The sequence below is a fragment of the Cavia porcellus genome, unplaced genomic scaffold (genome assembly GCF_034190915.1).
Source record: "Cavia porcellus strain 051 isolate PalLab524CR breed Dunkin Hartley unplaced genomic scaffold, mCavPor4.1 scaffold_31, whole genome shotgun sequence".
NCBI classification, from domain to species: Eukaryota; Metazoa; Chordata; class Mammalia; order Rodentia; family Caviidae; genus Cavia; species Cavia porcellus.
The window spans coordinates 851,296-862,307 of record NW_026947514.1 but is presented as its reverse complement, the minus strand read 5'-3'; positions in this window follow the sequence as shown (position 1 = coordinate 862,307).

The following is an 11,012-nucleotide window of genomic DNA, read 5'->3' as shown; positions in this document are numbered from 1 at the left end:
AACAGGCCCTGGCGCCAGCTGGCAGCGGCCGTATAGCCTCGTGTTGGGGCGCAGTACCAGCTGTTTCCCCACAAGCCATCTACTGTGGAAATCCAGCTCCCTGCGACTTTCCGTAAACCTCGCTCTCTTGAACCCCTAACCCACTCCTGGAAAGGGCGGCTTCCTTTCCTGCCAGCACCAGCGCAGGTGGCCAAGTCACTGCTGAGGGCCCCTCGCCTTGTGTTAATTTGTTTAGTTTTGTTTTTACAGTGCCAGAAATTGGACTCGGGGTGCTTTGCCCCTGAGTCACCTACTTTTGTTTTGTTTTGTTTTGCTTTTGCTTTTGCTTTTTGAGACAGCTCTCACTGAGTTGTTCAAGCTGAGCTCAGTCTCACAACCCTCCTGCCTCAGCCTCTTGAATAGCTGAGATAACAGACGTACACCACCACATTCTGCAAAGTTAGACATTTCTGAGGATTTTTTTTTCTTTGTTGGAACATTCCTGAGATTACAAATGACCTCCTGGCTCCTGGTCTACCCTGCAGTCATTTAGGTAAACATTTTATTTCTACTGAAGTTGAATGTTTTCACTGGAGAGTAGGATTAGCAAGGGTTAAGCCCACATGTTACCATTGCCTGAAGCCCACCAGGTGTCTTAGGGTCTGAAAAACTGCGGGTGACCTGTGAGGGGGCCCCAGGATGAAAACTAGTCCCTCTTTGTGCCCTTTTTCAGGAACAGTCAGAATTAACATCACAATCATTTAAGTGGGGGTTTTAGGAGTTTCAAGTCCGGGAGCAGAAGGCCAGTGTGTCTGCAATTCACAAGAGTGGCCCAGTTCGGAGCATTTGAACCCACAGCACACATGAGAGCACCTGTGAGTCAGTGGGAAAGACAGACAACACCCAGATGACAAGAGAGAAGCCATAGAGACACTTCACCATGGATGCCCAGCAAACACGGCTGCAGGTGCCCAAGTCACTGCAACTGTGGAACTCACACGGTAGCATCACAGCCCACAGCTGGCCAGCCAGAGAGATGAAAGCTCTGGGTCCTCCGCCAGGATACAGAGCAGGAGGTTCCCGACAGCTGCCAGTGGTGGTGAGAGCCAGTCTGGCAGGGATGGGAGTGCCGGCCGGCATCTACTAACCCACAACCATCCAGCACAAATATTCATCAAGTCCAGGCTGTAGCAACGCTCATCGACAGGGCATGGTTGCCACTGTGGTCCCATAAGCCTGGGTCACCTAACAACGTCAGCTTGCTCTTAGTTTGTGTAAGCACTCTGCGATGCTCACAGGACAACAATGTCGCCTAGCAACACATCTCAGTGTGCACCTCTATGCGGAGCAACACATTCCTGTGCCAGAAGATGCATGGCCACGCAAGGCACTGGTGTGTCCATCAACTTCAGACAGAATTAGGAGGCACAGTAGGTCCCCCACATCCAGGGCCACCCTCGTGGGGCTCACAGTGAGCCCAGGAGCCAGACACAGAGATATCCTGTGTGAACCCCTTCAGAAGTTTCACAGGAGACCAATAACGCCGTTACTGCGGATTAGGGTGCTGGCTGGGGGGACCCCAGGCCCACCAGGCTGGGGCAGGGGGGAGCAGGCGCTGCTGGTCTGGGCACTGTTTGCAGGGCTGTGTGCTTCCTAGACGTGCAGTGTGCTTTCCACCCGGGCTGGGTCCCCTCCTGAGTCTCCAGTAGGCTGCGTGAGAGGTTTTCCAGTGTGGCCATCGGTTAGCTCATCTGGGAAGAAGAGAAAGGCGGCTGTGGAGAAGCCAGAACAGGGCTCATATCCACACAGGATGGAGGCTGCATGACGAGGGACTTCGCCGTCTGCCTGCCTGGGTTCCTCCGAGCCCTCTCACCTCATCAACGGAGACTTCGAGACCACAGTCTTCTGCCCGGATAAGCTCAGCAGTTCCTCTCAGTGAAATCCAACACAATGCAACTTGGTGCTCTTTCTTTCTTTCTTTCTTTCTTTTTTTTTTTTTTGTACCAGGGATCGAACTCATGACCCAGCGCTTGCAGACAGGTGCTTATGCCTCTGAGTTAAATCACCGGCCCGATGCTTTTTTCAAGTGAAGCATTATTGTGTTATTCCCTTCCGCTGTTCAACACTTTCTAGCCCTGTCTCTGGAATGAGGCTGGCATCCTCATGATGGTCATTACTTGTGGCTGGACTGGATGGAGTTGACTGCATACCTCTGGTGATTTCATGACGAGCCTTTCTCCAGATGATGAGGCTGTTTTTCTGCGTTCGGCTTGGCATCACCAGCTGGGCCAGCCGGTAGGTTCTTGCACTTTTCTGAGCCTTGGTCTCCACACCTGGAAACTGTTGAGGGTGATGTTACCAAATTTGCAGAATGTTCACGAGAATTAAACTGGATAGTGCGACAGTGCAAAGAAAGCCCCGAACACACTGCAGCTGCTCTCACAGCTGCATGTATAAATAAGCACTAAAAAGCAAGACCAGCTCTGACCCTCAGAGATCAGGTGGGGTGGAGGCACTCACTGGCCCAGGCGGCTTTGAGCCATAGTTGCCATGACCTTTGGGGCAAGAGACATCAGAGCTGTACCCAACACGGGCAGGGTGGTGGGGAGGTTGTACAGAGCTGGGAGGAAACGTGGAAGTCAAGAGGGGGCCCCTGCAGGGAGCCCCTGAAGCTCTGGAGAGCACCACAGCCCTCCTGTCAACCTGCAGGCCCCCCTGGGAGCCACAACAGGGCTGTTTCCAGAGAGCTTTGCCCCTGCACCCGGTGCCCCTGCCTCCACCCCACCCCACCCCCTTCCTGAGGAGGCAGCTGGCCATGGGAATTCTGCTTCCTGCACCATCCGAGTTCCGGAGGAGGGTGTGACTCAGTTCCCAGCTGCTCCCAGCAAGGCCTGCCCGCCCCCGCAGGCCAGGGGCTCTCCCACCCAGCAGCTCTGTCTGGGGCCTGCACTGCTCAGCCTGGGCAAGAGCACAGTTTGACCCCGCCCAGAGGTGCTGACCTCATTCCCTACGCTGCATGGTGCAGCAGAGGAAACAGTGTGGTCAGGCAGAGCAGGACACAGACGTGACCATATAACTCAGGGTGGTGCCCTGGCCAGGGAGAATTATGAGCCACGGGGAAAGGAGTCGGAAAGGCACCAGGGAGAAAGTCCAGAAAATAGCCATTTCCAGAGCGCAGGCTGCCAGGGTGGCGGCTGCAGGAACCACTGGGATGTCTCCGAGCCTCAGATGACACCGGCCCCTAGCTTAGAGGTGCCCTCAGCCAGGTGGGCCCTCCCTGACAGCAGCTGCTGCTCCTCTTCCCCAGAACCCACCCCCACACTCCGTCCCCACCCCAGGACCAGGCCACACACGGACTTGCCCCTCCACTGCCATCCCGGTGCTGGACAGGTGTCCCACTTCCTGCCTGTCGTCCCGTCCCTCCCTACAGCCCTGGATGGCAGCTGCCAAAGCAGCTCAAGGTCAGGCTCCAGCCCAGGGCCACAGGCTGAGTGCAGAGCGGGGTGGCCAGGCCAACTAGACCCAGCCTGGGCATCTCTGTACTCTGAACAGCCCATCATGTTAGGCCTGGTGGACCTGGCAATGCTCTGGACAGCAACGCTCACAGGTCTCACGCCCCACCCCGGAGTCCCCACAGCTGGGCCTGAGGCCTGGTGTCCACTGGGTCCAGCTCCTTCCAGGTCCCCTGGCTGCCCAGCTGCTACCATGTCAGCCTCACCTGCTGTGTCTGTGGGTTGAAAATGGTGAGGTGGCCCTACCCAGAGGACTAAGGAGTCTGGGACCAGAAAGGGTACCAGGCCACTCCGGGGAGACACAGAGATGGGCTCCAACTCAGTGGGGTGAGCCTCAGTCTCCTGGGCCTGGGATCCCCGTCCATAAAGAGTCAGTGCCACAGGGGCATAAGGAGTCAGGCCCACCACACGCCTGAGGGTGCCCAGCCACTGGGGCTGCATGCTCAGTGCCCACAGGCAGGGCTGGCACTGTCCTCTGCCCAGTGCACAGGATGTTCCAGGCCATGGTCAGCTGTCCTGCATGCCCCGGGTAAGGGACAGCTCCTAGGTCAGACCACACTTGGGCCTGAGGGAGAGCCCTGTGGGTTTCCCTGGAGGGTCCTGGCTGACCTGAGCCATGCTGCCCTTTGTAGAGGGTATAGCTGGCTCCTCCCCAGCCTGCTGTCCCTCCCAGTGCCACTCCCAGTCACACCTAATCCCTGACCAGCCCAGCCACATTGCCCACCCGGGCCCCTCACACTTCCCTGTTCTTGGGGTGAAACCTGCTTCTATCCTCACTGACTTCAGACCCCTACAAGTGGTCCTGTACCCACCCCTGGGCACCAGCCTGGCCACTACCATGTGGCCTATTCCAGGTCACACCTTGCTGTCCGGTCAGTTTTTACTGCCAGCCGCTGGCCTTGCTGGAGGGTTTGGCAGGCATTGACTATTAGGACCCCAGCAGCCCTGGGGGTGGACCCTGGCTCCTTCCTCAGGACACCCAGGCAGAAAGTCTCCAGCCCAACCTTGTCAGCAGCAGGTAAAGCACCTGGGTCACAAGATGGCACAATCCCCAGGGCCATTCCAGTAGCAGAGCTGACCAGGTCACACCTTCTAGGCCACGCACCAGCCTGCACCCCAGGCTACAGCCCCAGGCCCTGCACACTTCCCCTCCCCCAGGGAGCTGTGTGATGACTCAGCCCTGAGTCAGCAGCTCCGGAGGAGGCAGCTGCCATCCCTGTGCCAGCACAAGGAGCCCAGAGAGGCCCTGCCCAGGGGGCACCGGGCAGTTGGATCTGGGTTGGAGCCAAAGCTCCCACTCAATAGCTCAGGGGCTGGGGCCCTGGAGTCTTCAGGGAGCCTTCACATAAGGCTCACACACACACCTGTACACACACATGTACACGCATGCTGAAACTCACTGTCAGGAGTCAGTGGGCTGCTCAATGCCAGCTCGGGGAAGAGAAATTGAGAGTGAGGGGGGTCCCCAGCCACCCAGAGTACAGCAAGACCCACAGCTGGTTACAGACTACGAGTGCCAGGCAGGACATCTCCTCCTGAGACCCCATAGTCCCCTGCATGGCCCACGTCAGCCATCGCACTTTACAGACATGTCCACGGAACAGGGCTGTGACAGAGTAAAGGAACGAGACACCAGCCAGGGTGCCACAAAGGAGGGAAGGGTTCCGTGGGGCGGGTTAGGGTTAGAGATAGGGTTGGGGTCCAGAGTCAGGTGGGGGCCAGGCAGAGATCTGTCCTGTGCAGGGAGAAGAGCCTCTTCCACTTCTCATGGAGTTCTAGGACAGCTGAGGTGTAAAAGGACACGTCCACAGGGGCAAAGAAGACCCAGGCCAGCTGAGGGCCGAGCAGAGGCCTGGCCACTAGGTCACTGGGCAGAGCTGAGGCAAAGATAGTGAAGGACAAAGAGGAGGCAGAGCCCCGGAAGCACAGGAAAGGCATTCAGGTAAACAAAAAAAGAAAGAAAAAAAGACAGATCCAGCTGGGTGTGGTAGTGTGTACCTATAATCCCAGCACTCGAGAGGCTGAGGCAGGAGGATCCCCACAAGTGCAAGGCCAGCCTGGGCTACATAGCAAGACCCTGTCTCAAAAGTCAAAAAATAACACAGACCAGAACTCAGCCCCAAGGCAGGTCCCATCAAGTTGAGAAACAAACTGAGAGGGCTGGGCCTTATCTAGCCACCATCCAGCCTAATGGCAGAGCCCTAGGTTGCTTAAAGACAGGGCCTTTCTTAACTTAATCAGAATGTGTGAGCTATGCAACCAGCCCCTGGCCCCACCCAGGGGGCGGTCCCCACCCAGGGCGACCCCAGCCTCTCCTGGGACCCTGCTTCCTCCCAGGCAGGTGCGGTATGGAAGGCAGACAGGAAGTCAGGCAGCCCTGGGTTCACTCCTCTGGCTGAACCTGGGATCCTCGCATGCCTGGCTGTAGTGGGCAGCACTGAGGGCCAAGCCAGAGGGGTTCCCCTGGCACCCTACGCCCACCTGGCCACGCCCAGAGGATGCAGCTGCCTCAGGGCTCCCTTCTGGCTGCTGCAGGTGGCCGCAGCACAAGTGATCGTTCATGATCTTCAGCGGAAAGGAATAAAATGAGGCAGGTGCCGTCTCTGCCGCTGCCGCTGTCCCTCAGAAGACTGGAGAGTCACTCAGCTCAGAGGCCCCACGTAAGCTGCTGATGGGCAAATCTCAGCTACTTCATTCACAAAGGCATTTGAGGTGGGAGAGGGTCCGCCTTCATAGCGACTGTTAGGTTAATGAGAAAATGAACCAAGCGCTTAGGATCTATTGTGGCCCTGCAGGTGCTGCTTCAATAGACTGAGCATTAATGTTGGAAACCCAAGGAGTGGCAAGTCTTCAAGGACACAGCGACCTTGGGTGGCACAGGAGAGGGCCGGAGCACCCCTAGGAGGCAGCAGGACCTGGGGTACTTCCTGACCCCTAGGTGAGCCATTGATGATCTCACATGGGGATCCAGAAGTGACACCTCCTCCTGTGTCCCCAGCCTGGGGACACATTCCCTGTGCCACTGCCCACCCAAGCCCCCTGGCTTTGCTCAGAGTGCAGGGCAAGGGGGCCCTCCTCAGTGGCCCAAGGCCCCAGGGCCACCATGGCATGGGAGATTGTGGAGCTCTAGGGTCAGAAAGCCAAGCTGGGGGCGCTGAAGGCTGAGCCCCGCAGGGCCACTTCATGGTCACCCGACAGCAGTGTCCAGCTGCCTCAGTCATCATGGCCACCTCCTCTCGGGCTTGCAGTCCAGCCTTGGTCATACCTACAAAACTCCATCCAGGGGCCAAAGCCACCAGTGAGGAAGTCCAGGCCCCACCACTTTTCTGAGAGAGCACAGGCCGGGCTTGGGCTCCAGGCCAAGCCTCAATGTGCCCCTCTCCCTCCCAGGCCTCCCAGCCCCCGCCCAGCCAAGTCTGCAGCTTCCGCTGCTCTCCTTTGTAGGGATGCTGGGCCTGGGAGGGTCAGGTCCCTGCCCGCACCCACAGCCTTGAAGGAGGCCCGGGGGCCCACCCTGCACGCTCCCACACCTCGTCCCTCCCCACTCCCACATCTGGGCATAGCCCCAGCAGGTTCCTGTTTCCTTACTGCAGAGCCTCTACGAGCAAATGAGGATACGATCCACAGTTTCAAAGCAAGCAGCTCTACCCCACCACACTAAGCTTAGGGTGCAGAACCAAGAGACAGCTCGGCTGGGGAGCAGCAACGGCAGGCCAGGCTCACTGGAGGTCAACTGAGAGCCCAGGCTGCACCTGGGTCATGGTCCCAGTGCACCCTAGGGTGATCACTACCTGCCAGGCACCACCCATCTCCAGCTGGGGCCCCAGACAGAGCTCTGGTCTCCTCTCTGCACCTCCTCAGAGCGGGGCCGTGCAACCTGCGGACACAGAGGCCATGGGCTGCGGTGGGGAAGGCAGCCAAGGGGCCAGTGGGTTCACGCATGGCTGGGCCAGGCCCAGAGCCAGCTGCAGGTGACAGTCAGTGCTGAGGAAGAGCCAGTCAAAGGGGAACGCCTGTGTCTGTGACTTGCTCCACGCACCCACAGAGAGCAGAGGGCAGCGCCCACCAGGAGCCACCCGCAATTCAAAGGTCCCCCAGGCTGTGACAGATTCATATTTCACAATCACAAAAAGAAGGAGCACAGTGAGCCCCCAACTCTGTGTGGAGGAGAAGCAGCCAGGCACAAATAGGACACTGAACCTCAGAACCAGCCAAAGGGACCAATGATGCAGGGGTGACCGGAAGTCACCTCTGGGGGAACCCAGGGGAGCCCAGGGGTGGGGCATCACGGCACTTCCTGGGCCCGAAAGTGTCCACTGGGTCTGGGTGGTGGGACAAAGGATGTCAGAAGGCACCAACCCAGCAGGGCATGGAGCGCATGCTGCAGTCCCAGCCTTTGCCTTATTCACGGTGGCCACGGACCAGAAAGGCGCTGAGCCATCGCTCCTGGAGGAGGTGTGGGCCAGGTTCCGGGGAGCCGTGGTAAGGTCCGTTCTCAGGAACTGATCAATACCTGATTGCTGGGTGGATGTGAGTTTCTGTTCCGGGCACCTTGTTTAATACGCATCATTGCCTATGGCTGTGAGCCCTCAGGCGGCAGCGTTGGGTCACAGGCTGACGGGGCCTATTTTCTCCATGAGTCACAGCTCAGGCATGGTCCTGTTTCGATCAGAAAGCTAGGCAGCACCTCGGCACCATGCCGAGGGCCACTTTAAAAGCAAATCTCAGGACTGGCATTGGGCACTCCTGTCAGCCTGGCTCTCCGGGAAGCCGAGGCAGTAGCACTGCAGGGTCCAGATCAGCCCAAACAACTTAGCAACACCCTGTCTAAAACAGAACTCAGAAAGGGCAGGGACAGGGCTTAGGGAAAGCCCTGAGCTCAGTCAATCCCAAAACAAACAAGCAACAGAAGCCCTGGGACACTTAGTTCGTGGGCAAGGACCTTGGTCCACAGGACAGGAACTGCCACCCGAAGGAGGCCAGCCCACGTCCAACTCCACGGGCATCTGCATGTGGAGGACTTAAGCTGTTCGTAGCTCTGTGCCTGTCCTGGAACGACCGTGAAAGTGCCTCAAGTATTGACCAGGGCCATAGAGAAACTGCACTGAGCAGGTGAATTTACAAATACAGAATCTGCAGACTCTACTCCATGTGTCTGCAATATAGATCAGAGGATAGAGGCTCCTGCCAGGCCCTGGTCTCAACTGTTCAACCCACCTCTATCTGTTCTAAGAAAAGCTGCTGGCCAAGCTCCTGCTCCTCCCCCTCCCCACCAAATATGATGTCCACCTACAGCAGCCGGGCTCAAACAGTAGCACACAGCAGCTTCTGGGTGCAAATGGGGAGAGAGGAGAAGGGAGAGAGGACTGTGCCTAAAGCCACTTTAAAGCCAAATCTCCAGCCAGGTGGGCAGCACACCTGTGGTCCCCATTAGCCTGAGAGGCGGCCCAGCTGCAGAGCAAAGGCAGAGACCAAGAGCTTGTGCTGCCTCCTCACCAAGCCCACCTGTCCAGTGTGGCAAGGCAAGTCCTGTCCTTCTCAGAAAACCTGCTCCAGATGCCAGGACTGGACAGTGGGCGGGCGGGCAGGTGGATGGATAGACTAGTGGAAGGGTGGGTAGGTGGCAGTGTGGGTAGACAAGCAAACAGGTGGAGAGGTGGCAGAGTGGCTAGGTAAGAGGGTGGGTGGATGGGTGGATGAGTGGATGGCTGGAACACTGGGTAGCTGATGGGGTGGGTGGACATGTTTTCACTGACTTCACTCTGCGACAGCACCAAGGTCATCTTGGGGCACCCTGGTAGGATGAAAAATGAAAAAGGTTTCAAAAGAAAAATGTCAGAAAGCATTCTGGGAGCTGGGCTGACAAAGGAGATGAAACCCAAGACAGGTTGCAGTGTGGAGTCCCGGGTGACCCTGGAGGCTCCTCTGCCTGCAGACAGCTGCCTGCTGGCCTCAGGGTCGTCCTGGCTCTGCACACATCCGCCAGGAGGCTGGGAGATTCTCTGCTGGCAGCACCCACGCCTGCCTGCGTGTTCCTAGCAGAGCTCGAGCTGGCAGCGCCCCAAGCCTGCTCCCCCTCACCCCAGGCTCAGCTTCTACTTCCCAGCCAGAGGTGGTGCTGAGCTCTCCGCAGCCCTGCAGCTGCAAGACCACCCCTGCTGTGGCCTGAGCATGTGGCCTGAGCACATGGGACCTGGCTGGACACGGCCGAGCCTGCCCAGCAGCACGATGTATCCCAGGCCACCTGGTGTGCAAAGCCCATTGGACAGACCCTTGCAGGATTTGGAAAAATAGTGATCATGGGAGGAGGAGCCAAGGACATAGGTTCAACTGTGCTGGGTACCAAGCAGGTGGGAAAGCTCTCCAGGTCCAGCATCCCAAGCCACAGGCTGCCAGACTTCTGACCTCTGGCGCCAGGCACCCACTCTACTCATGAAACACATAGATATAGCCACCTGAGTCACCTGCTCAGCCCTCCACTGGGATTTCTCTAGTGTCCCGTGCTGACCACACCACCCTGCTCTCTTTATCTGCTCCACCTTTGGGGACAGGTTGGCCTGGGGTGCAGGTCCCTGCCACAGTAACCGGCAGGAGCAGGCCAAGGTTCCAGGTTCTCCCGCCCACCTTTGGAGTCCTTGCACCTGAGTGTGAAGTTCCTGGAAAGATAGCCAGGGTCCCTTCCCCGCCCCTGCCTGTGTGTGGGCCAAGCGAGGCTGGGTGAGAACAGGGGTGGGCACAGGCACCTGCAGCCACCCTACCCTGGCCCTGGCCCCAACTGGGCCTGGGCTGAAGAGCACAGTCCTCCTTCTGGGTCAGCACCCACTGGCCAGGCTGCGCAGCCAGGTGCCAGCACAGCACACAGATGAGTCAGTCTGACCACAACCTTCCCTGGTGGTGCCAGCGCCAGACCACCGCTGGGCCCCCCAAGACAGCGGGAAGCCCAGATCCAGCTCACAGAAAGTTCCATGTTGAGGGTCGTGGAGTGGGCCAGGAGGCAGCCCCAGGCAGAGGCACACCGGCCAGGTCTGGTACTCTCCAAGAACAGCCTCCACCTCACCCTGGAGAGCATCCAGCAGCCAGTCAGCCCAGCCCTGGAAGGCTCCCAGGGCACACCCAGCCCTCAGGGCCCTCTTGCACAGACCGGCAGGCCAGGCCAAGGTGGGGGAGGGTGGGCAAGAGCTTGGCTGTGGACTGAACACCCAAAGGTGGGCCGGAAGCCCCTGCTTTCATGGCTGGGGACCCCTGTTTGGAGCCCTGCCTGTGCCTGGGCCGCAGCACAGGGCTCTCAGGGTTTCAAGGTGAGTGCAGACCCTTCTCCCTGTGTTCACATCCACCTCATACAACTGGGGAAATTGAGGCTCGGCCAGGTACACCCCAGCGTGAGAGGGAGTGGGCGCTGGAGCAGGGCCTCCTCAGGGTCGGCCTGGTGGACGCGGGCTCTGCGCCCCTGGCGCCCGGGGGCGCTGTATCCCAGTATCCCACGAGTGACCTCACGGCGGGGACACACTGTGGGCTTGAGCA